The sequence below is a fragment of the Miscanthus floridulus genome, chromosome 4 (genome assembly GCF_019320115.1).
Source record: "Miscanthus floridulus cultivar M001 chromosome 4, ASM1932011v1, whole genome shotgun sequence".
NCBI classification, from domain to species: Eukaryota; Viridiplantae; Streptophyta; class Magnoliopsida; order Poales; family Poaceae; genus Miscanthus; species Miscanthus floridulus.
This window is the reverse complement of record NC_089583.1, coordinates 2,002,755-2,030,244: the sequence shown is the minus strand read 5'-3', so window position 1 is coordinate 2,030,244 and position 27,490 is coordinate 2,002,755. Positions and strand designations below refer to the sequence as shown.

At 43.8% G+C, this 27,490-nt stretch overlaps 1 long non-coding RNA gene and 1 pseudogene across 1 annotated transcript; one reads left to right on the top strand and one right to left on the bottom strand.

Annotated features, from left to right (window-relative positions):
- The first annotated feature begins 3,154 nt into the window (after positions 1-3,154).
- On the top strand, positions 3,155-24,165 carry LOC136550703 (GDSL esterase/lipase At5g03600-like; annotated as a pseudogene).
- LOC136550775 (uncharacterized) lies at positions 19,959-20,402 on the bottom strand. The gene is made up of 3 exons (XR_010782365.1): positions 20,347-20,402; positions 20,068-20,244; positions 19,959-19,997 (listed from the first exon to the last, which is right to left on the bottom strand). It is a non-coding gene; the product is annotated as an uncharacterized lncRNA (long non-coding RNA).
- Positions 24,166-27,490: the final 3,325 nt, after the last annotated feature.

Here is a 27,490-nt window from a genome sequence, read left to right as displayed (position 1 = left end):
AGGACTGCTTTAGGGGCCCCACCCATGGCTGCTGCACCCTGCAATGGGGCAACGGGCAACGCTGATCGAAGAGAAAATAAGAACAGGTGGCTTGTATTTTTGTTCACAGGATACTTCTCAGATTTAGACAGGTGGCTTTATTTGTTTCCTTAACCTTCATATTGGGGTTGCATATCATAAATACTGAACTTTGTTTTCGTGTAGTCAGAGCTTAAAACAGTGAAGCGTAGGTTGCTTGATCAATGTGGCATGCAGGTTGTTTGATGTGAAATCAATTTATTATATACCATGAGAAATAACTAGAGGTACCTCTATGATGTATGTAATTTGTAGATCAACTATTAGTCTATTCTTATGTGTTAATTGTCTCCTCTGTTAATTACAGGTCAAACCTAGGCCACCAAGGTTACAAGTTGAGATATATGCTTCAAATGGTTTCTACAGTCTTCCAGTGATACCAGTTTGCACGCGATCAACGTCGTGCCACGCTGCCAATCATCGATGATAGAGGGCACCATGAACTGATAAGGACATGAGGCAAAGGTGACACCATCATTGTCAATGTTTCTTCAGTTTTCCAGTTGTTGCAATTTGTCATTATTTTCCCTGAAGTTTTTTGCGTCTTTCAATGTTTTATTCAGTTGTTTTGTGTTTCATTGTTTGATTTGGTCTTTTAGACTTTTAGCGAATGATTCAAACTATTGCAAGGGCCAGTTCAATCTCAGAACTCACTTTGTTTATTTCCTTATTAACTTCATCTCTCTCTCTCTCTCTCTCTAATTTGCTGCTTTCTCTCTCCTCTTGCAAACATGCATGATCCGCGGCAACTATGCATGATCTCTCTCTCTAATTTGGAGCACCAGCAAAATAAATACTTCTCAGAAAGCCTGTTCAAATTCAATCTTAGACAACTATGCAGTAGCATTTTTTTTTGGATAGAATCTACAGAAACTTCTCTTACGAAAGCTACAAATCTCATATTACTATTTTCTTACATTGATACTTTGCATCTACTACCCAAGTAAACCACAAAGCACAACACACGTGTCTGCCGCGCCTCTGTTCTAGTGTTCTAGCGAGGATGATGAAGATGAAGAGCCTCAGAATACCTCAGAAAAGGGTGGACGATTGGATGGAGTTGGAGCCGGGGGCTGCGCGTCCGCGTGCTCGGTGTCGAGCGGGAGGCCGGGAGCTCGTCGGAGTCAGACGACGCCGTGGATCGCCCAGGTGTCCAGCGCGCTCGCGTCCAGGACGGCCAGCGTCGAGCTGGAGCTTCAGCCCTTCCTTTCCCCTTCTCCAGCTGCTTCGTCTTCCACCGCGCGCGCCGGTTCTGCGACGGCGTGGAGGGGAGGAGGCGGCCGCGGCGGTGGGGAGGCGCCGGCGACGGCGGGGAGGCGCCGGCGTCGGCGTGGAGCGCGCGGGCGCGGGGAGGCGCGGGCGCAAGTGCGGGGGACGGCGGGGAGGCGCCGGCGCGGGGGACGGCGGCGGTGCGGCGGGGATGCGCGGGCGTGCGGTGTGTGTGTCGTCTGCACGATTTGAGGGAGAAACGACTAAGTGAATGCCTCTGTTTACCGAGTGCCTAGATATACGGCACTCGGTAAACTCAAGCACCGCAGCCCAATTACATGTGGGCCAGGTACATGTTTACCGAGTGCCCAGATCTACGGCACTCGGTAAACAGAAGCACCGCAGCCCAATAACATGTGGGCCTGGTACATGTTTACCGAGTGCCTAGATCTACGGCACTCGGTAAAGAGACAGGTGGGCCGTGGCTAATCTTTACCGAGTGTTTGAGGTCACACTCGGTAAAAGTCTCCATTATTTCATGCAAAACAAAAATGAAAAAATGTCAATTTAATCCTAAAATTCACCAAACTTTCACATGAACTATTTCATGTCATCTATTTACTATCTAAAAAATTCCAAGTTCAAATCATAATATTGAATTTCACTCTTAATAGAAATCCTATTCGTCATTGTGAATGTTTAGTGTCTCTTTGGGAGATGTACCGGTTCGGCAGCGACGAATGTAAAAATACTTCCGAAACGTTATGAAAATTTTTCTATAATATAGATGTATGCTTCAATGTTAATTCTTCCAATCTCGTGATTTATCGAGTTCGATTTTAATTATTACAATTAAATTTACACGATATGTATCTAATTATCATAAAGAATGAAAATTTTGTGAAATATAGTAAATAAATCGAAATAAACACCATATTTTGGAATGGAGTACTAAATATCATATGTGGATAGAGGAAAAAGAATGAAGGGAAAAACAAGAAATTTGGTTGAATTTTACCGAGTGTTGCGCCAGTACACTCGGTAAAAGATAGTGTTTACCGAGTGTTGTGAAGTTACACTCGGTAAAACTTTATTATTACCGAGTGCAAATACTTCTACACTCGACAAACATGTCATGCCGTGACGCCGTTTGGCGCACGGTTGGTATACTAGGAGACGTGGCAGCTCAATACCGAGTGTCTCTTTTTACCGAGTGCGCCCCTTCGGTAAAATTGTAGTTCTACCGAGTGTGTGAGGTTACCGAGTGTTCGGACTCGGTAAAGAGGTCTACTACCGGGTGTTTATGTTTTCCGAGTGTTGGCACTCGGTAATAAATGTTTTCCGAGTGTCCCGACTTTTGACACTCGGTAATTTTATGGGCACTCGGTAACTACACAGTCTCCGGTAGTGCCCGTTGCCTCATAACACGCTACAAACTCGGCATACATTGTTGACGATGTAGTGACTGTTTGCTTTGAGCTTTTCCATGAAATAGCTCCCCCTGCGAGAGTGAATACATATCCAGACGTGGATTTTCTATTATCTCCCGCATAATCAGAATCTGAATATTCCACTATATGGAGTGAATCAGATCTTTTATACGTCATCATGAGGCATTTCGTTCCTTGTAAATAACGCAAGACTTTCTTTACCAATTTCCCGCGGGATGTTTTCTCCGTTGAAATGATGCTTATCTTCGTCGTCACCTTCGCCATCGGCGGCGGCGTGCAGACTCCGATCGACATGATCGACCAGATCGGGCAGTCGCTCCGGTACAAGGCCGGACGGCGCCACCTCCAAGCTGGTGTCTCTGGTGAGCCTACTGGACTACGCCGGGTGCCTGGTGGGCGGATTTGGTTCCGAGTACATGGTTGCTCGTCACAAGCTGCCACGCCCGGCGGCGCTCACCGTGGCGTTCCTCCTCGCCTGCTTCGGCCATCTGTTCATCGCCCTAGGCGTGCCCTCCGGCCTCTACCTCACCTCGGCGATCATGGGGTTCAGCCTAGGTGCGCTGTGGGCGGTGGTGTTCGTCACCATCTCGGAGGTGTTCGGAACCAGTCACTTGGCGGCGCTATACAACCTGGCCGTGCTGCCGGCCACCGTCGGGTCGTACATCCTCAACGTGCAAGTGACGGGGCGCCACTACAACCGTGAGTCTCAGCGCCAGGACCACCACACCTGCATCGGCATACAGTGCTTCAGGGTGTCCTTCTTCATCCTCCTCGGCGGTGCTGGCGTTGTGGGTGTGTGGCCGTCCTACCGCCGTGTTCCAATCGGTGCTGCTGGTGTCGCACCGGACACGACCGATTGTGGCAACCGCGATCGCGAAGAAGATGAGGCAGTGGTTTGATCAACAAAGCGATGCGATCATATATAAAGGTTTCGCTGCTACCTACCTACCTACCTATATATATATATATATATATATATATATATATATATATATATATATATATATATATATATATATCTCTCTCTCTCTCTCTCTCTCTCTCTCTCTCTCTCTCTCACACACTGCAATAGACGTGCAGCTTTCGGCACTGAACTGAACTAAACCAAACTTCAGAGTCATATAACTGAACGAGTTCGTGTAACACCCTAAATTTTGCAACTTTGGAAATAGAGTAAATTATATTTTTCTCCTCTTTCTCTCGCCGTTGCTGTCGCCGTCGTCGTCGCCGTCGCTGTTGCCGTTGTCGTCTTGCTCCTCCTACGCCGCTGAGGTACCCCTAGGTAAGACCGCCATCCAAAATGTTTTCCCAGACTTCGTCTTCTTCTTTTAAAAGCGTAGTTTCGTCGGTTTAGATCCAAAATACGTTTTCAACTCTTTACAGAATTGCCACTGATTTTGTTTTAGCCATAACTTCTCTGTTTTAACTCCGATTTGATCCGTTCAACTTGCGTTAGGTTCATAATTTCATAATCTACGTGTTCATACTACTGCTTAGTATGTTTTTAACTTTTAAAATTCATGATTAGATTTAATCTATTATTCGATTAAAAGAAATCGTGTTTTAATCATATCTTCTGCGTCTTAGATCCGTTTTAGTCCATTCAAGTTGCGTTAGATTCATAGCGTCAAGATCTACGCGTTAGTAACAGTGGTTACCATATTACTATTTCTGAAATTTCATGTTTAAATCATACCTTGATTAATAATTATACAACTGGATTTTATAAATAGAATATGATTTGTTTCACTTTAGTTTTATAAATGAAATCTAAATTTGACTTAAATTATAATCTCTATACAATATCTTATATATGTTTTTATATAATTAAAACACATGAAGCTAATAGTTTTATGAGTAGATCTTTTGGTAGTTGTATCTTTTTAACCGTAGCTCCGATTAGCGTGCTTCTCGCGTCTTTGTGTTTATAGCGAGACGTAGATTCATTTTACAAACTTTTCATCTTGATTTTTTGTTTGGTGTATTGTTCTGATTTAGATCTATTGTTTGCATCATGTATGATTGTATGGATGCTTGTGTGGTGCTTTATGATTTCGTCTAGTCGGTGAGATATACATGGTGATCAAGAAGAAAAAGAAGAAGAACGTTGAAGATTAAAGCTTACCGAAGGATCGATGTTTTAAGGCAAGTATAGCATGGGACCATCCTTGTTGCCTATTCATTGTTAATCATTTAATTCATACTACATGTGTCTACCTTGACTACCACTAAGGATATTCTAGTCTTTTGTACTTGTACCTTGACTCCTATGGGGTACTACATTGGGTAGTATGATGCTAGTGCTCAACTACAACCATGATCTTGTAACTTGACTAATGGAATATGTAATAAACATTAAAAGATGCTTTTTAGCAACATGGAACAAGGGGGCTAGAGCATTGGACAGTTTTTATGGTGCTCTAGATTCCTCTCCCTAAGGACTTATCTGTAAGTGATCATCCGAGACTTACAGTACAGCTGTGAGGGCTACATGGCTCAGGCTTTAGCTCAGTATGAGGACCTTTTCTAGCTTGTTAGTGGTTACCTTTATGGCGCAAGAGGGGTGTGTTCCGGGTTGAATATAGTGCGGCCTCTGTCCGTCAGTGTATAGGCTGCGCGTCATTGTGCCTGCCGGAAGGGGAGCTCTACATTCGCAGGCCATAGAAACCTAGCGGCCCTAACTTGTTAGACGAACCTTTGAAAGGTTTCATAGTGAACCCTGCCGACCTTTCTTGGTAGTGGGTCAAGAGGCTGATCACCTCGGGCGAAAGGATAAATCACGACTCACAGTGAAAGTGTACAACCTCTGCAGAGTGTAAAACTGGTATATCAGCCGTGTTCACGGTCACGAGCGGCCTTGGAACATTTACGGAATAGATGATGAACACTAATGATATGGATGATGAAGATGCTCACTAATGGTTAATTGTTTATGCTATTCATTATTCATGTTTACCTGATCATGTGTTTTATGGGCTTGTGATAAACTTGTTGCTACTCCTTTGCTAAAATCATGACTCACTAAAAGCTAATCGCAGTTAAACCAGTGTCAGCCTTTTGAGCCTTATGAACCCCATGTTATATTTGTTTAGTACGATATGTACTTACGCTTGCTTTATTTTACACATATTTGGAAAAATCCCGGATGGGTACCAGATTGCTAGAGTTTGGAGGAATTAGGCTTGTGATCAACCAGTCAGTTGTCCCTGTGGATTAGAGTCTTCGCCTAAAGATCGAAGTTGTCTTTCCACGGTCTATACTCTGAGGTTATAATCTTTATACTAATACGCTATGTATTTAAGCAATGTCTTTTGATATTACCCTTATTTGTAGCTATATGTGAGATTTGACTTTCTGGGCTCACATATGGTGTGTATCTGATTTTGTTCTTAAAACCGGGTGCGGCAAAGTGGTATCAGAGCAATGCTGACTGTAGGACGCAAGCCTAGTTAGAAACTGGTCGTTTTAAGGTATATAAGTTGCTGCAAAAACTCTTGATCTATGAACCTTGATATTTTCTTCTCTACTATATCTCTACCTTGGTGCTTATTTTAAAGTCCTTGTTCTTATCTCCACTCCTTGATTTGATATGCTTTTAGAACTGTTCCTCACCACCTTCTTGCGTAATCGGAAGATAAGTCATAGGATTGTTATCCCTAGTACAATAAGGACGATAGTATCGCAAGTCGAGTCAATGCTTGAATTGTGCATCTTTATTGCTTGTTGAATTATCATAATGCTTATGATTGTTTTGCATCTTTGTAATGATTGCAATGATCTTGTTGGGTGTTCCCATAATTTCATTTAGTTTATGGGCCTAAGGTATAAGGATTAGTGAAATAAACAGTTGGGTTATGGTATTCTTCTGTTTCCTCTATCCTGTCTATTAGAGCAGTCTGCACTTTTCGGCTTATATCTCTATTGTTGGACAACCAAAAATCATGAGAAAATTCTGGACAATAGTAGACTTCAATATCTTTTTTTGAGCGCAAGAATCACCTTGATAGCTATTTTGGTTATGGAGATACGAAAATCACAAGGCGATGCATCTGTGCTGTTTGGAATCTAGAACAGTTTCTGTTGTGCACTATTTTCGACCAAGAAAACTGAGGAATTTGGAAAAGTATTCTATAAAGAAGTTGTGGGGAATTTTATAAGCTTTCCAACGGTATAAGATACAACTTCATTGGATTAACGGAGTAAGAGTTACAGCTGTTTTACTGTGCTGCTGTTTTTCTGCTCGGGAGGAATTTCATATTTCTTGTCCTTGCCCGTATACAAGAGTACCATCGGGATGTCAGAATGACTTCATACTGGTTAGCTCATCTAAAAGAATGTGCAAGCTGTGCTTAGTGCCCCCTGGCTTATCTTTTCTTAAGGGGGGTAGCCAAGTTGAAGAATTTGTAAGGTGAAGTATCCTACGTTTTAGTTTGTGCAGCGGAAGCGTGGTGGTACCCAAAGATATAAGAGAAACTCAGAGTCTCAATGAGTTTTGATTAAAGGTTCAAGGGAGGTTTGACCAAGATCATCAAGATTTTGATAGAGCTACTGGAGAAGTTTTCAAGTTAGTGTGGATAAAGAAACTTTAGCTAAATGTTTGAAGGAGTCCAAGAAGAGGTTGAAGTAAAACCTATGTATTAGCTTTACCAGATCAGGACAAGAACTTTATATCCACTAGGATGCACTTTATCAAGGTGTGGAATGTGTTTTTATGCATGAAGAAAAGTAGTGGCTTGTTCATTAAGTCAACTAAGGAAGCGTGAGTTGAACTACCCAACATGTATCTGGAGTTATCCATTATGGAGCATGGAAGTAATATCTTCTTAGAAGTAAAAGTGACATATAGGAGGATCATAAGAATCTACAGGACATCTTCACCAAGTTGGTCTTGAGCTTGTGATATCCTCGTTGGAATAAAATTGATTATGACTTGGAAAAGTGCTATCACTTAGGGAAGCAAAAGTCATGGTCGATGCCCTTAGCAACGGAGAATCATGCTAAGAAGGTTCGGGTGACGCCAAGGACAAAGAATTGTATTCCAAGTTTGAGCAACTTGATCGGAATCATTAATGTTTTGAAGAATGGTGGTAAATTCTCCTTCTGACCAAGAGATTCGTCAGGCTCAGTCGAAAGATAAGTATTTTAAGGAAGAAAATTGGTATTATAGGAAAGGTGCCTAGTGATTGGAGATACCAGAGTATTGTTTGGAGCATTTGTCAAAAATCTTGGAATTAGTTACATGTATGCAAAGTAAGACGGAATTCTTATCAAGACGATGGAACTACACGATGAAGTAAAGAAGAGTCTAGAGACGAAGTATCCCTATCTCCTAGTTGACGTCTTCTGAATCTCGAGGACGAGATTCATCTTAAGGGGGTAGAATTGTAACACCCTAAATTTTGCAACTTTAGAAATAGAGTTAAAAAGATTTAATTTGGAATTTTTGTGTACATGAAAACATAGGAAAATAAAAATTTTCATTAATTTAAAATTTATCATAGGGTAGAAACGTGTTTGTTGCATTCATGCCGGTCGCACCTCGTGTTTCTATGTGCAAAATGTGTGTTTTTATACATTTAGGAGACGAATATCTATCTCTAGGAATTTTCCAGTTTCTTTCTGGAATTTAATTCCTACCTCCTTCACCTTAATCTTTATGTTCCAAGTTCCCAACAATATTTTTATGAGCTCCAAATACTTTATTTGGGTTCATCATGTTCCAAAGTGTCTCTGAAAATTTTCCCCAAATTTTCGGAGGTCCCAAAGTATTTTTCGTGGCTTAAATATCAATTCTGGACTTTTTCTAGAATTATTTTATCCACAAGATTAATTAATTTCAAAAATAATAAATCTCTCATTTATCCCAACGCTCAAACCCCATGTGCAATAATCCTAATAAATCCTAAAGGCCCATGCATTTATTTACTAATGGGCTTTAATGTTTATTTAGGCCCATTAGTAAATGTGGAGGGGGTAACATCAATTAGTATCATATCGCTAGTTGACGTGGATGTGGGGAGTTTTTCTTCCTATATATATCAACAAACCCCTTGGGCAAAGCACACCAAAACTATCATATGGGGAGCCCATAGTTTCGGAAATCCCTCGTGTAGTAAATTATATTTTTCTCCTCTATCTCTCGTCGTTGCGGTCGCCGTCGTCGTCGCCGTCGCTGTTGCCGTTGTCGTCTTGCTCCTCCTACACCGCCGAGATACCCCTAGGTAAGACCGCCATCCAAAATGTTTTCCCAGACTTCGTCTTCTTCTTTTAAAAGCGTAGTTTCATCGGTTTAGATCCAAAATACGTTTTCAACTATTTACAGAATTGCCACTGATTTTGTTTTAGCCATAACTTCTCCGTTTTAACTCCGATTTGATCCGTTCAACTTGCGTTAGGTTTATAATTTCATAATCTACGTGTTCATACTACTGTTCAGTATGTTTTTAACTTTTAAAATTCGTGATTAGATTTAATCTATTATTCGATTAAAAGAAATCTTGTTTAAATCATATCTTCTACGTCTTAGATCCGTTTTAGTCCATTCAAGTTGCGTTAGATTCATAGCGTCAAGATCTACGCGTTAGTAACAGTGGTTACCATATTACTATTTCTAAAATTTCATGTTTAAATCATACCTTGATTAATAATTATGCAACTGGATTTTATAAATAGAATATGATTTGTTTCACTTTAGTTTTATAAATCAAATCTAAATTTGACTTAAATTATAATCTCTATACAATATCTTATATATGTTTTTATATAATTAAAACACATGAAGCTAATAGTTTTATGAGTAGATCTTTCGGTAGTTGTATCTTTTTAACCGTAGCTCCGATTAGCGTGCTTCTCGCGTCTTTGTGTTCATAGCGAGACGTAGATTCATTTTACAAACTTTTCATCTTGATTTTTTGTTTGGTGTATTGTTCTGATTTAGATCTATTGTTTGCATCATGTATGATTGTATGGATGCTTGTGTGGTGCTTTATGATTTCGTGTAGTCGGTGAGATATACATGGTGATCAAGAAGAAAAAGAAGAAGAACGTTGAAGATTAAAGCTTACCGAAGGATCGATGTTTTAAGGCAAGTATAGCATGGGACCATCCTTGTTGCCTATTCACTGTTAATCATTTAATTCATACTGCATGTGTCTACCTTGACTACCACTAAGGATATCCTAGTCTTTTGTACTTGTACCTTGACTCCTATGGGGTACTGCATTGGGTAGTATGATGCTAGTGCTCAACTACAACCATGATCTTGTAACTTGACTAATGGAATATGTAATAAACATTAAAAGATGCTTTTTAGCAACATGGAACAAGGGGGTTAGAGCATTGGGCTGTTTTTATGGTGCTCTAGATTCCTCTTCCTAAGGACTTATCTGTAAGTGATCATCCGGGACTTATAGTACAGCTGTGAGGGCTACATGGCTCTGGCTTTAGCTCAGTATGAGGACCTTTTCTAGCTTGTTAGTGGTTACCTTTATGGCGCAAGAGGGGTGTGTTCCGGGTTGAATATAGTGCGGCCTCTATCCGTCAGTGTATAGGCTGCGCGTCATTGTGCCTGCCGGAAGGGGAACTCTACATTCGCAGGCCACAGAAACCTAGCGGCCCTAACTTGTTAGACGAATATTTGAAAGGTTTCATAGTGAACCCTGCCGGCCTTCCTTGGTAGTGGGTCAAGAGGCTGATCACCTCGGGCGAAAGGGTAAATCACGACTCACAGTGAAAGTGTACAACCTCTGCAGAGTGTAAAACTGGTATATCAGCCGTGCTCACGGTCACGAGCGGTCTTGGAACATTTACGGAATAGATGATGAACACTAATGATATGGATGATGAAGATGCTCACTAATGGTTAATTGTTTATGCTATTCATTATTCATGTTTACCTGATCATGTGTTTTATGGGCTTGTGATAAACTTGTTGCTACTCCTTTGCTAAAATCATGACTCACTAAAAGCTAATCGCAGTTAAACCAGTGTCAGTCTTTTGAGCCTCATGAACCCTATGTTATATTTGTTGAGTACGACATGTACTTACGCTTGCTTTATTTTACACATATTTGGAAAAATCCCGGATGGGTACCAGATTGCTAGAGTTTGGAGGAATTAGGCTTGTGATCAACCAGTCAGTTGTCCCTGTGGATTGGAGTCTTCGCCTGAAGATCGGAGTTGTCTTTCCACGGTCTATACTCTGAGGTTATAATCTTTATACTACTACGCTATGTATTTAAGCATTGTCTTTTGATATTACCCTTATTTGTAGCTATATGTGAGATTTGACTTCCTAGGCTCACATATGGTGTGTATCTGGTTTTGTTCTTAAAACCGGGTGCGACAGTTCGTAGTCATAGATGGGCATCAGTGCAAACGCAAAGAGTACTGAGCTCCAGAAAAAGGAGTAAAATTTCATGGCATTGATCAAAGTATGTGCGACTTTATCGACGATGATCATATATAGAACCATGCATAGGAAATGAACAAACCGGCCGGTCGTCCTAATATATATATCTCACACACTGCAATAGACGTGCAGCTTTCGGCACTGAACTGAACTAAACCAAACTTCAGAGTCATATAACTGAACGAGTTCGTAGTCATAGATGGTCATCAGTGCAAACGCAAAGAGTACTGAGCTCCAGAAAAAGGAGTAAAATTTCATGGCATTGATCAAAGTATGTGCGACTTTATCGACGATGATCATATATAGAACCATGCATAGGAAATGAACAAACCGGCCGGTCGTCCTAATAAATCTATAACATGGAATCCAGATATATATGGGTAGAACAGCAATGGTAACTTGAAGTACCGAACTCTGGACATTGATGAACTGAAGCATCAGCCAAACAGATTTCATCATCACAAAGTTCATCACAAGTTCACAGCATAGGCCCAAACAGATTTCATCAACACAAAGTTCATCACAAGTTCACATTATAGGCCCCAATTCCATCTGGTATCCTACGTGTGTTTATCTCTGAAATTCAGAACAGGCTGATAGCAGTAATACTAATATACTAATAATAAATAGGGTAAAGTACACTTTCCAACCTCCAACTTGCACTGAAGTTCGATTTTCAACCTTCAACTATGAAACCGGGTAACAAACACCCTCCAACTATCAAAACCGGACAAATTTGGTCCTCGGCTGATTTCAAAAGCGGATTTCTATTTTCAGGAGACGCCGAAATTTTATATTATTTTTTGAGCCTCTTAACGTCCTCAAATGAAAAAAAAAATCAAAACTACAAAGTTATAGATCTCATTGAGAGCTACAACTTTGGTATAAAAAGTATCTTCATTTGACTCCATACAAAAAATATATTATTTTTCTAATGCGGCAAGCGCTATTATGATACTAAAATTTTATATTATTTTTTGAGCAACTTCACGTCCTCAAATTAAAAAACTTAAAACTAGAAAGTTGTATATATCATCGAGATCTACAATTTTTATATAAAAATCATCTTCATCCGACGTCGTATTGAAGAGTTATGATTTTTCGAGAGTTGTTTTGCCGGCTCAGAACGCAACCCAGAATAATGTGGTCCATCATCTCCACAGCCTATGCACAAATAATGCAGTCATCTGAATCCCGAAGGCCATGCTGTTTTCTCCGTGCAGCCGTCCAACATTGTCAATGGACCACCAACCAGAAAAAGAACTTAACCCGCGAATGGCAGCCGTCTTCCAAAGCAGCTTCGCACCAGGAGGTCTTGCCGATCCAACGAACATTGCGCCATACGCCGAAGCTGCAGAATACTCTTGATCGCTGGACCACCTCCAACAGAGCTTATCAGGGATTCCAGGAGAAAGCTGAACTTCCTCGACCAAATCCCAGACGCGGAGATAGTCCAAGATTACCTTAACAATGGGCGCCCCTTTGATGTCACGAACCCAAGCCCTTTGGCAGAGCGCTGAGGCAACAGTTCTTTTCCAACATGATCGTGGCACAGCTTCAAAGAGGGAAGGTTCCCTCCTGCATCCAAAAAACGGTCCAGAAAAAGGTTGAAGTCCCGTCACCAACTATCATCTTAGTGGATGCCTGGAACACTGCAGACACCGCTTTATCCTTGGGCACCGGCAGTTGGTGCCAAGCACGCCTGTGATCACTGATCAGTGCGTTTTACTGTTTTAGCCATTCCCACCGCAATCTCAACGCTACACCTTCTCGAAGTAGATCAATCAGATCAAGTCTACCCACCTCCCGAGGTCTGCAAGCGATCCCCCAGGCCACTCGGCAACGACTAGCAATGGCAGACTCCGTGCCCGTCCAGTCCAGATAAACGCGCGCTGGCGTCTGACAATGGCCTCAATCGCCCATAGCGAGAGACAGACAGCAATGGACAGGTGGATTGGAATTGCCGACAATGTACTTTTAGCCAAAGCGGTTCTACCAGCAAGGTTAAGCAATTTTCCCTTCCAACAAGGTATCCGCTTTGCAACCGAGACAATCAAGAACTGCCCATCGCTTCGCCGTAGCTCGAATACTGACAACGGGATGCCCAAATACCGACAGGGGAAGTCTTCAATTGTGCAGGCATGGGTGTCCATGATCTGTTGTCGATCTTGATCTGAGCAGTAGATCGGTGTAGCAACGCACTTCTCCAAATTGGTGAATAGACTTGAAGCTGAAGCGAAGATCGACAGGGTTGTTTTGAGCACCTCCATATCTAAGGCATTTGGAACCAAAAAGAGCACCAAGTCGTCTGCATATAAAGGGATGCAACAGCGCTGCACCCCAAACCAGCTAGATAGCCTTCATCATCCAACCAAGCAAACAACTTGTTCGGGCTCCTGCTGATGCACTATACTGTTGAAGAATAAGGCATTTTCATATTTATTTTAATCCATAAAAATAACGCAATAAAAATGAGAGTGAAGTCATGAATAAAAAGACAGAAACAATTCATGACAAATGTTAACATGATGATAAGACAAATTATGGAGCCGAAACATATGTGAAACATTGTTTTACATAGCTGAAGCATCACAGACATGATCATAAATATAAAAGATGTGTTCTCAAATATCAAGATCATGATGATCACAAAATTAAAAGGAACCAGAAAACCAGTACTAGCATAATCATCCAAATCAACCAAACAGAGCATGCTGAATATGAAAGCAGTATTGCCTAGGAACATCATGATATTGATGATGAAACTCAGAAGAGGGTGAAGGAGATTATACCCTGCGGCGGAGCCGCTCGCACCAGGAAAAGCCATGATGGTGCTTTGTTGTTGTAGTCGTCCCGCTCGATGCAGTGCAGAAAAGGACGCCGTGAAGAGGCACCGCTACAGGTTCACCAGCGAGTAGTCGTGCCACCACCGACACTCCCCAAAAACGTAATCGCCCGTCTTCACCCGAGCAGGTGAAGCCCACGACGGAGACGCGTTCCGGAGGCCTACTCTTCCATCTCTGGTGCTCGCCGGAGGTGGAACGGGAAGAACTTGCGCTGCTGGAAAGTGGTGTACTTCGCCAAGAGAGCTTAACCGAGAGGGGAGGATTTGTTTTATAGGCAGAGGCCAGAAGACGAGAAGCCGACGGCACCGAGCGGTCACACCTCCCTTCTGCGGTGGGAGAGACGGAGACGAAGAGCTCCTTCTGCGGTGGGAGAGACGGAGACGAAGAGCCAGAAGTCACGGGAGTTAACAGAAACTCCTCCAATCAATTCGTCACAGGAAACGGAGTTTCAAAGGGCTCGGGCCGGGCCGGGCGGCGGCGGCGGCGGCGCGCGCGCGCGCGTGTGGCATCCAGGTGATTCACTTTTACTTCTCAAATAGATCGATCAATGATCAGGTATTTAAGTAGAGTCGCCTCTCGATTAAATTCCCATATGGTATAAAAACCATTAATGTACATGTACGGACCATAGAGTTTAATAGAGATATTAAATAAATGGGCCAAGCCCATAATATCTAACATATACAAAACCGTCATCCATTTTTAGCACCAAGTGGGATTCATATTTTAGTGAACAATTGTCAGATTGTATGCCATTTGGAAAATTACTCTATTATACTGTTGATGCTGGCATATTGTTTGGTCTAGGTAGCATCACGTGGCAAGCGGCTCTCAAATCTAACCAGGGAGCTTCAAGAGGCTAGCTACTGTCTGTCCTAATCTAGTGTGTTTTATTTGCCTATTTTTCTCGCTCTCTATGGCATGCCGCATGCTAGCTGCAATGTGTAGCTTGCTAGTGGACACTAGCTTACAACTCTTTACGAAACTCACAATTACAGTTATAATAATCGAACAAGATAATATTCCAAAACAAGTAGGCAGTACTCTAAATCAATAAGATACTTCTCCAAATAAGAAAAAAAATACTATATAATTGTCTAGATTGAGCAAAATATTTTTTCAAAAAAATATACCACTAGAATCATTAATTAGTTTTACGGTTGAAAAACTCAAAACAACTTTATTTTAACGGTTTGGCAGATCTTACACACGTGAGTGCATAGGAGAATCTAGCGGGCATTAAATTTCATTATATTAAAATAGGAGGATATATCTAAAATTTTTCCTTAGCTACCTCTAGCATTAGGCTCAACTAATGTCGCGGATAAAAAATAATATTTTTGTCCATAGTTGTTTTAAAATATGGATATACATGCTGAAAGTGTGCTATCCGATTCGGTAGCTAGGATGATGTTGACAATGGTACCTAACAATGATTGTCCCATCTCAAATCGCAGGTGATGCTAGAGCTGACGAGGCATGATAAGACGGTGCTCCATGTTGGACAACGGGCAAAGCTGAGCCAAAAAGAAAAGTTATGGACTAGAATGCACTTTCATAATTTGTTGATGAAATTGTTTCTAAAATACGAAGTTTAAGGACTAAATCGATCACTTTAATAGTTCGAGGCATGAAACTGAGCTCAAAAGAAAAACTTGAAGACTGAAATGGCCATTTGCAATAGTTAAAGGACCAAAATGAAAATTCAACCTTTTAAAAAATAACAAGCTCCACTAAAATAGACGCATTTAAGTGTGCAAAGTAGCAGTAGTATAACATTTTTTTTACTCTTGCTATTTATCTGTTTGATTGTGCTGTAGGATTTGTGCTACAACTGTCTATTTGGTCGCATTTATAAAAAAATCTGACAGGTCTGACCATATAAAATATGTCGACATATAACTAGACACTCATCTGATTAGGCATGGCGGGATAAACGGTTGGGGTTTCTGATTTTTGGATCGATCTAAGCAGAGGTATATCATCGAACTGAAAGATTTGGAAGCAACAACAAATAAGACCGTGCTAGCTTATAACAGCTGGGAGATCATTCGCAACCACTCCGCCCCGCCGCGCGGTTATGATATGATAGCCGGCATCCGCAACAGAAAAAAAAAACGGAATGATTTGCCAAGGTTCCTCCGTCTCCGGCTAGGGCGCTAGTTTCTGCAGGCTATAAATAAGAGTCGCGTGGCCGTTTGAGAGCACAGGCAAACCTCTCTTTCTTCTATCTTCTTCTATTCTATTTCCCACATGGCTCGCCACCCAGCGACGACCCTCGCCGCCTGCTTCGTTCTCCTCTTTCTCTATGCTGAATTGTCGTCTACATTTATGTATATACTTCTCTAGCTTATTGCATTGTCGTCTACATTATATATACATACAGATAGATTCTGAATGAATCTCTATGCATGTAATGCAGTCGCGGAGTCGCGAGCAGTGGCCGGCGGCGGTAACGTTACTACGTCCAAGCGCCACCACGAGCACGGTCAACACCACGACGGCAAGCGGTCGACGCACAAGCACAAGCTGTTCGTGTTCGGCGACGAGTTCGCGGACGCGGGCAACCTGGCGTCGGAAGCGTTCCTGGGCGGCTACTCCAAGTCGTGGCGCTACCCGTTCGGCATGTCGGACCCGGCGCACGGCCGGAAGCCCACGGGCCGGTTCTCCGACGGGCTGGTGCAGTCGGACTACATGGCCAAGATCATGGGCCACCGCGAGTCCCAGCCCGCCTACAACGGCGACGGCTGGGACGGCGACGTCGTCGACCCTTCCGGCATCAACTTCGCCGTCGGCGGCGCCGGCGTGCTGCGGACGCCCCACGACGCTGGCGCCGCGGGCCGCGGGCCGCGTGCCCACGCTCCACGCGCAGGTCACGCAGTTCCGCGACCTCGTCAGGGACGGCGTGATTGATGAGGACAAGGACTTCAAGGAGTCGGTGGCGCTCGTCGCCTTCTCCGGCAATGACTACGCAGAAGTCGATGACGACGGAGTAAGTTTCCTACTACATAAAGATCATCATTCTCATATATGATCTATGATCTATATATGTATATATATTATCTATATAAATATATTGTTGTCATCTGCAACAATGTGTGTGTGTGTATATATATATATATATATATATATATAGATAGATAGATAGATAGATAGATAGATAGATATAGATATAGATATAGATATAGATATAGATATAGATATAGATATAGATATAGAACTACTACCTGGCTAACAAATGTAGCCAATGTGCAGTTCGATGCGTTGATGCCGAGGGTGGTGGACGAGCTGGCGAGCGTGGTGTCGTGTCGCAGCTGCAGGACATGGGGGTGACCAAGGTGGTGGTGAGCACGCTGGCGCCGTTCGGGTGATCGCCGTGGCTGGCGAGGGGGTCCAACTACACCTCCTGCCTCAACGGCTACAACGACGGCCCGGCCAAGCACAACGCGTTGCTGCGGGACCGGCTGGACGGCGACGACGACGTGATGGTGCTGGACGTCTACACGGTCATGATGGACATGGTCGCGCCGCCGGCCGAGGGGTCGGAGCTGTCGTCGCGGTTCGCGGAGCGGCTGCAGCCCTGCTGCCAGAGCTACGACGAGGACGGCGCCTACTGCGGCGACCCCGACAGCCCGTACTGCCTGTGCGACAGGCCGGAGGAGTACTTCCTACACTACCGGAAAAACGTCCTTTGCCGAGATCTAAGATTTTTGCCGAGAGCAAAAACGCGGGCTCTCGGCAAAGAAAACGTTTGCCGAGCGCGGCTCTCGGCAAACACCGGCCGTCGGCAAGTGACAGGATTGCCGTGGGCCTGTATCTCGGCAACCAACAGCTCTCGGCGAAGTGGGCCGTTTTGCCGAGAGCCGCTCTCGGCAAAAAATGCCCGTCGGCAAAACAGTCCTTTGCCGTAGGCCGCGCTCTCGGCAAAATCAGGCTCTCGACAAAACATTGCCGTGGGCCCATAGCCGTGACCTGCCATGACGGCGTCACCGCTTTGCCGAGAGCCCCTCCCAGGCTCCCGGCAAATGTGGTTTCTATATTTCATGTGCATGTGTTTCTCTTCTCCTAACTCTCTCCAATTAAATTATTTTTTCTTTCATATGCTCCAAACTTTTTTCTCTATAGACATACTACAGGTTGTACTCAATATTAAAATTTTGTGTATTTTTGTAATTATTTGCTATATATAATTAATTAATTGCATTTCAAGGAGTTTTTTTAATAGATTAAAATTTGAACAGCGATTGATTTAAACACGGGAAAAATTAAGTAGAAAATGATATTCATGCTATTTATGCAATATTGAGGGCAAATAACATCTTGTTGACGTTTTTTCCACCTTTTATTTTACGAATCTTCACCTTTTATTTTACGAATCGAAGACCACGAACATATGTCGCCCAACGATTTAAAAATTCTTAAAAAAGGAAACGAAGTCGGAAAATTGTGATATTTGCAATAAAGTCATGGTATCACACTTGGAGGCTGCGGTAAAAAATTGAAAATGTTTCGCACAAGTGGTTGCGTATGATTCTTACAATCTGAGACATCTTCGAATAAGTTTCATAAAGTTGAGAAGGATCCATTAGGATTTTCAAACAATGTCACGGTCGAATTAGTTTTGGAGTTCCAAACTTTTTGTATAGCCATTAGAGAGCATAAGTTGTAACACGGCAAAATTTCGTATTTTTCCGGAGCCGTTTGCTGTTTATTAATTTTTTTTTGATATTATTTGTCGAGAGCTTCAGGGGATTGCTCTCGGCAAAGGTTCTTCGCCGAGAGCAACTTGGCCCGCTCTCGGCGTAGATTTCTTTTTTTTTACCTGGCCTGGATCAATGGTTTGCCGAGAGCTGGCTCTCGGCGAAGAGTTTTGCCGAGAGCTGCTCTCGGGAAAGATTTAATTTTTTTAGAAATATCATTTTTTGTTCAGTTTGCCGAGAGCTACTCTCGGCAAATAATAATTTTTATTTTTTTTAATATTTTTTTGTGCAGTTAGCTAGTTAAAAAATTCGAACGAAATTTGAAAAAAAAAATAACTTTACCGAGAGCCGGATCTGGGGGCTCTCGGCAAAGGGGGAAGGTTTGCCGAGAGCCTCCAAGATCTGGCTCTCGGCAAAGTGGCTTCACCACTTAACCGTTTCGGCGCAGCCCCGCAAACCCCGCAAGGTGAAACGTTTCGGCCGCAGCCCCGCCGCCGCCGCAGCCCGCCACGCCCGGCCGCGCGCGCTGCCGCCGCCACTCCGCCCAAGCCTCGCCGCCGCCGCAGCCCGGCCAGCCCGCCCCATCCCGCCACGTCCGCCCGCGCGCGCTGTCCTCCGCCGGCCCGCCCCAGCCCCGCCACGCACGGCCGCCGGCGTCTCGCCCCCCGCACGCCAACGACGCAGTCATTCGTCCCGCCCCTGCAAGCAGAGGAGCGAGGAGGAGTGGCGCGCCGTCCTCTCCCCCAAGCAGTTCTGCATCCTCCGCCAGAAGGGCACCGAGTCAGTACTCTTTCTCACTCCTCCTTTTTCCCTAAGCGACTGCCGCTATGACGATTGATTTGTGGCTGAGCGCTGTTGTTCATTTGATCTACTCCCCGTGCCCATGGATCGATTCGATCCGATCGGATCCTGTTTGAGGTTCTTCGTATGTCAGGACCCATGGCCACCGGTTAGTTGAGATTACTGATTACTGATTTTTGAACCCGTCCTAGAGTTGCCGACGGAGGGATTCTACGTCCTCGTTCAGATTCTTGTTCGTCTAGTTCATCGAGGGTTGCGCCAAGTACTCTTGGACAAATCTAGAAGACTAGAACGATACTCTTTGGGACAGAGGGAGCATAAAAATAGAAAAGATAGGGCAAATCAAACAAAACAGTTGTATTCCTTTGGTAGGCTTGACCTTGGTATGAGTTAGACCATTTTGATATTGCCCGCAGACAAGAACGTCTGCATCTTCTAACATATTCATTTTGTTATTTTCAGTTGTTGTTCCTAAATTGTGTCTTTCCTCCCTTGCTAGTTGCTGCAAACAACCATATTTCAGGAATCAGATAAGGTTACCAAACAAAAAATAATTTTGCAGGCACACTCACTTCTTTCTGGTCCAAACATTCTTGGTTCTGTAATCCTTTGGTAGACTTGACATCCTCCGTACCAGTTGAGTTAATTTGATATTCACCACAAACACTCGTACCTGTATCTTCTGACATATTCCTTTTGTCATTTCCAGTTACAGCTTGTAGATCTTGTCTTTCATCCATTGCTACTTGCTGCAAACAACCAAATATCATGATTTAGATAAGCTGTGGCCTCAACAAAATTATAGCAATTAGAGAAGGTGATCAAGGCATATATTCTGCAGCCATGCTCACCATGTCCACGTCCAAAATTTCCTGGTTTTTAATTTCCCATGCAGCATGAGTTTCATGAACACAGCCTTTTCAAATATTTCAACATCAAAATCTAGGAGGCTAGTTTAGTCTCACGAAGGGTACACACACGCACACACAGTGACACAGAGAGCAAGCTGGTGTGCCTGTGCGTTGCTATGTCAAGTTGCCAGTGCCGATGCCACACTCCACAGCCACAGGCAGAGGCATGCCCTGTGGTTGTGGGAATGTGGGGCAAGGGCACTTGGTGGTGTTTAGCCCGTGGCCTTTTTTACTGGGCGGGAGCGTCGGCGATGATGACAGGAGGCGAAGTAAAGGGAATAAGAATAATCGTCTGGGGGATGGGGGCTGGGGGCTGGCGACGGCGACTCCAGCACCAGCAGCGGCCAGCGGGAGATTACACGATGAAAACAAACAGCCAAAGGTGGTGCATCCCGCCCTGCACGCAGCTTTTGCCTTTTGGGCCAGCCAGGCAGCCAGCCATCTCCTCCCATGATCCCCCATCTCCGAGGCTCCCGCCGAGGGCTACGAGGCCGAGGGCGGCCAAGGCGTCGGCCAAATCTTTTAGAGGTCGCATCTCAGACATGCATTACGAGGCGCGGCTCCAGGCCATCATCGATTGCTGTGCCGTCTACGAGCATCGGAAGGTAAAGAAAGAAGATGCAAGATTAATGCATCTGACCAAAGAGCAGTACCTGAAGGTAAATATACAACATCAATATTGATTTCTTCTGAGATTGGGTAGGCTTGAATTGTTCTTATATCTGTCAATGTACTTGATGTCGTACAGGTGCCTCCTGGCTGGTGCGCCAATAAAACGCGGGCCTGGCAGATGATGGTCGACAGGTGGGTGAGTGGCAATTGGGCGGATAACCACACCGTCCTCCGGGAACGACGTTTGCTGATGCCAGGTGTATCACACCACCAGGGCAACCTTAACATCCACGAATTCGAGGGCTAGATGGGTACGTGACTTGGTGTAGCTTCACTTATTCTTTCAGACGTTTATTCCTGCATGATTTATAATCGTCTTGTTGTTTTTCTCGCAGTCGGCTGCACATCAAAACCAGCCATGCGGAGAGCTCAAGTCATGGGTTCTGGCCCACAAGGGCAAGGCGACAGACAACATCAACTGGAACCTGGACGACCGAGCCGAGTCGTTCACCAATGAGAGCATCCCCGAGCGCATCAGTCAGTACACCAAGGCGGCAAGGGGAGTCCATGGGGCAGACTGGGATCCGCACACCGCGGACATTGACGGCGACATCGTCATGAGGGTGGGAGGAGGCAAGAAGCATGGGCGGTACCTCATCGGCAACAGCACGCTCAACCCGCACACCACTCCCACTCTCTCACAGGTCCGAACAAGCAGCACGAGCGGTAGCGTGCCCATACGCCCAAGGCAGGACACTTCGACGCATCGTGTGGCAGCACTACAGGTTATTTCTGTTTTATTCGGCGTTCATTGGTTTTACATTCCTCGAAATTGCTTGTAACAATGCGGTGAAAAATTATAGGCCCAGGTGCATGCGCTCGAGGAGCATAAGGCTAGGGTGGAGGAAGAGCGACAGAGGGAGCGGGAGGCCGAGCGACAGAGGTGGGAGGCCGAGCGGGCGAGGTTTGACGCCTTGGCTCAGTACGTGGCAAGTCTTGGCGTCACAATGGGTCATCCAGCGCCACTAGAGCTGTTCGCTCCTCCACTGCCTTACCCATACCCACCTTACTCATACGTGAGTTCAACTTCTCTAACAAAAGCTCTTTACTGTGCATGTCGGCCATCGTGCCGTTGATATGTGATGGGAGGCCTTCGTGCCGTTGATATATATGTGTGCCGGCCATCGTGCCGTTGATATGTGGTGGGCGGCCATCGTGCCGTTGGTTTTCTTGCAGGTTTTGGAAACCCCACCGTGTAGGGGAGGTGCTGCCGAAATTTTGATGTGTCTAGGCTTAGATTACAATTTTATACCTAGTTCTGCAAATTTTGACTTGTCTACGCTTAGATTACAATTATATGCCTTAGTATTACTATAATTACTAATTTTTCTTCTCCTTTATACAGAATCAATCGGCGGGTTCGAATGATGTGCCTGAGCAGCCGTCGTCGGGAGGGTCGTGGCACCAACCGTATCCACAACTTCCGCCACATCAGCAGTCGTCGGGAGGGTCGGGGTACCAGCCGTATCCACACCTTCCGCCGCAGCAGCAGCCGCCGTCGGGAGGGTGGGAGCCTTGGGAGTGAGCCTGTTGTTCTTCATCATGTATTAGCACTTTGTGACATGAACTTGTGTGAGATGAGCTTAGCACTTTGAGATGGACATGTGTTGTTGGATTTGAGATGTTTAGATGGATTATAATGTGAGACATGTAATGTGGATGACATATTTGTGATATATATGATGTGGATGAAGTGTTATATTTGTGAAATATGTGTTGTTGAAGCTGGAAATATAAACAAAAATAAAAAAAATGCTCTCTGGACTCTTTGCCGAGAGCTAGGCGCTCGGCAAAGAGGCCTCTTTGCCGAGAGCTTGGTGGTCGGCTCTCGGCAAACCTTTTTTTTTTTTGAAAACCACCTCGGCCGCAAATCTTTTTTTTAACAATTCTTTGCCGGCGGTTGCTCTCGGCAAAGAAGTTCTTTGCCGACGGTCACTCTCGGCAAAGAAGTTCTTTGCCGACGGTCGCTCTCGGCAAAGAAACTGTCACACCGTTAGCGGTCGCGTGGCCGTTACTAGGGCGCGCCAGTTTGCCGAGAGCTAGAGTTTGCCGAGAGCCTGGCCATTACTCTCGGTAAATATTTTGCCGAGAGGGGCTCTCGGTAAAGAATCCTTTCCCGGTAGATGTTTTGCAGACGGCTCTTTGCCGAGAGCTGCTCTCGGCAAATAGTTTGCCGAGCGTCAACTCGTCTTTGCCGAGAGCTTCAGGCTCTCGGCAAAGGCCGGGAGTCCGGTAGTGCTAGCATCAACCGAATGGTTGGAAATGTTCCCAAGAACTGACCTCCACGCCTTAGCATATTTGGGCTCTGATAATTGCCCATTATTTCTTCAGGGAGATATAGATTTTGACTTCTACCGAGGTTTCCGTTTTGAGACGCACTGGATACACATGCCGGAATTTACACAAACGGTCCGGTTGGCATGGGAGCAACTAGTAAGCTCTCAGGACCCAATGCTGCGTATGCATGTCAAACTTTTGCGCACAACAAGAGCCCTTAAAATATGGAGGCAAACACAACCCAGTGATTTAAAAGAGACGTCATTCTTCACTTGATTCTATTAGAACTAGAGAAAGCACAAGAAAGACGCACGCTAACGACGGAAGAGTTGGAATTTAAAAGATACCTGAAGATGAAATCTTTAGGCTTCGCTGCCATTCAAAGGGCAAGAGCCAGACAACATTCCCGGCTGTCTTGGATTCGAAAAGGCGACGGCTATAATTCATGATACAGTGAACTAGTAGTAGACCTCTTCTTCAGTTGGGGCAGGGTTCTTATTTTCGGAGTCTCAGTCTTTTTACCTGTTTTCTTTCATGCAGTTGTTTTTTCTGCCGTTTTGTTGGTTCCCGCTTTGATTAGCAGGGGACGCTGGATGTAAATAGAGAGTTGTATTTGCTCTTTTTTCTCTTTATATCGTCTAATAAAATCCGCAGCAAAGCTTTTGCCACCCTTTCCCAAAAAAAAAAAAAAAAAAAAAAAAAAACTGGGACTTCGTCAACCCGATGCAGGCCGGGTGGAGGGCCGTCATGCAGATGCTCCAGGGACCCATTATGGCCTTCCTTGGCATCTCACAGCTCAACCACTTTTGAGATGAGTTGTTATTAGCTTAGGATTTGATCTGCATGGAGAATAGAATAACTAATGGACGAAGGCTATATCTTAGTTAGATTAGATTAGGCGTCTAGCTACTATATCTTCGTTTTGGAATAATTAATAATTCTTCGTCCATGATTGCTTATGCATATCATAGAATCAGATAGCTAGCAGTTTAGGGTTTGGAGTCCATCAGCTGATGCTGCCTTATATTGTACTACATTTCATTTCATCATCTAAATATAATGGAGCATCGATCTACATATTTCGGGTTGAGTATATATACCATTGCATTTCTTTTTATTTTTGGGCACAAACATAATGGAAATGTGACTTATTACAAGCTTATGCGTGAACATTTTAAACCTTTTTATCAGCAAGTAATAAATTGCATTGGATGTCACAATTTTTTTTATATGTGCAACCATTCTTTAAAATTAAAGTATTATCATAGATGGGTTGTTCGTCCACGATCACAGATGCGCCAACGAGTCTAGACTTACATGGACGCCCATGAGTTGTTCAATAGTAGCGACACAACACAACATGTTCGTTTTTTTTTGAGACCCAGTTAGACGCAGACTTTTTTTTGCGAGACCTAGTTACAGACGCAAACGCTTACATATATGAGCGCACACTCACTCCTATGAAGGCACGCCCGCACACCCTACCCCTATGAGCACATCCGAAGAACTGAGTTGGACCGACAAATCTCGAGATTGACGAAGTCACCACAAGCACCTCGCTGTCGACAGGCACGTCGTCTACCACTAAAAGAATATCGCCGTTAAACCCTGGAATAAATCCAGAAAAATACGAGCACCCGTGTCAAGTCAGGGAATTGAACCCGGGTGGGCAGGTTCCACCATAAGGAAACCAACCAGCTGAGCTACGCTACCCCTGGATGACACTAATTTAAATTTTGTCCAAACCCCTCAACATAATTTGATTCACATATCAAATTTTAACTGGTTCTGCCCTCTGATATCAAATTTGACCAATCCAACAAGCTGCCCCTCCTTCCGTCAACTAGTAGAGAGGCACGTATGACATGCACATGCATGTATAATTAACGCTGTTTCTTTATATTTTGGGGCAATAGGTAACTATCGAGACCTTGTCATTTCTTTGCTAAATTCTTGCATTGGTCATCAGCTAGCTCAGAAACTTCCATTATATTATTATTAACAATTTTCATCGCTTTAACGCTTCTGGAAATCCACAGAAATCTTGTAAATATTGTAGTAAAGAAAGAAAATATTAGGTATATATTGAGAGCACTACTCCCTGGTCAAAACGAAGGGTGACACTAGAGCAAGTGTAAAGCAAGTAAATATTATGATGACAAGTTCTGATAAAGAGGATGACACAATGAATTGAATTGCACAAAATAAAGAGGAAGTGTAAACTGAACAAACCACACAAAGAGGATGACACAAAATATATCCTTGTGGTTTGGTGACTTGCCGATCACCTACATCCACGTTGAGGCGAGTCAAAGGATTACCACTCCTCTACAAAGCTCAACTACCCCTCAAGGTAGGCTCCGACCTGAGCGCTTGTGTATTAGCTGGCTTGATCACTAGGTACTCCAACAAGTCTTGTATCCACTAAAGTTGCTCTTTGCCTCTTTGACCGGGAATGAGCATAAGAGCCCCTCACAATCACAATCTCCAGTTGACTGCTCATGGAGTCACCGCTACTCTAAGCCATCTAGGTGGAGGCAACCACCAAAAGTAACAAGAAATTCACAGCAAACTCGAGCCACTAGATGCTATATCTAAAAGAAAATGCACCAGATCACTCCAATAATGCAATCACTAGCAAGCAATTGAGTGTGGATAGTTTTATTGAGCTCTAGTATGTGTGGTTATCAGATGGGAGTGCCAAGAGAGCTAACAATCCCGACCACACCCTCTATTCATAAGTCCACTTAAGAAACTAGCCCTTACAAGCTATCTGCTGCATTTTCATATGCACCAAAGAGCTGACACCAGAGCTTTCCAATTTCTTCAAACAAGCCGTTATTATACGAGCACTCCAATGTGCTCTCCATTGAGCCACCGAAGAGCTCCGATGCGGTGTCTGTGCCTCTCGGTTGCTCTCTGGAGTCACTCTCCGGTGCATCACTGGAGAGCTCTGGTGAGCTATATTGAACTCTCTCGCGCTCTTCAGCCGCCAATGCATCTAATCTCCGGTGCCCGTAACTCCTGGTGGCACCGAAAGATAAGGTGTTACCTCTAAAATTGGATGACAAATCCACTGTACAGAAGTTCTATTGCACACCTTTGGCACTGGAGAGCTCCGGTGCTCTCAAGATGATTGAACCAATCTAGTTATAGGCACTATAGCCAAGCTCCGGTGCCACCTCTCTAATGCACACGGGAGGCATCTATGCGTATAAAAATACTCCATCGAGCTCCCTCTCAAACCTTTTTAAAATTAGCTAGCTCTTCCTACATGACAACTAACATCTTTAGCATTGATTTAGCATTTTCAAAACATTTTTGAAGGTTTTCACTTGCTTCTTCACCATGCCACTTGATCTAATGCATATGAAATGTTAGACCTCACCTAGTGGACTAGACGACCGTATTTACCAAAGATTTTTTTCCCTCTTTATACTATGGCTATCTATCATAAACTAGGTCAATCACTTCTCTACACACCTTAGGCTAGTGAAAGCAAATGCTATATTATACCTTTGCCTTTAATCCTTATGCTAGGGGTTTGCTTTTATCTCCATCCATCATCTTCATCATCTCTTCTCAAGTTGAGCCTTTGCATCACTTGTCTAAGCCACCTTCTCCTTGATAGCTCCATGTTGCTCAACACCACTTATGGATTAAATATACACTCTCAACTCACATGAAACATGTTAGTCCAGTAATGTTGTCACTCTATTACAAAAATCAAACCGGGTCTTCCAATGTCCCCCTTTTTATAATTGATGTCAACCTTACAAAGATATGGAAAGAACTTAATTTCTAACCTAAGACTATACACATGTATATTGCAAACTTGGATTTGGAATTTTATGCCTTTTTCATCCATAGCATGAAGATCATGGTATATGTTGGGTAAAATTCACAAAATTCAACTAGGTAGTGACAACTCCCATACATGTGTGCCTAAATGGTTTGGTTTCAAGTCATGCACATATGAATGGATATATGGAATTTGTTTGAGAATTTTCACTACTTAGTGATGCTATTAAAGGATGAGATGTATACCTTTGTAGCATGTATCAAAGCATAAACATGTTAGTCCACTAATGTTGTCAATTACCAAAACTAAACTAGGTATTCTAGTGGCGCAACG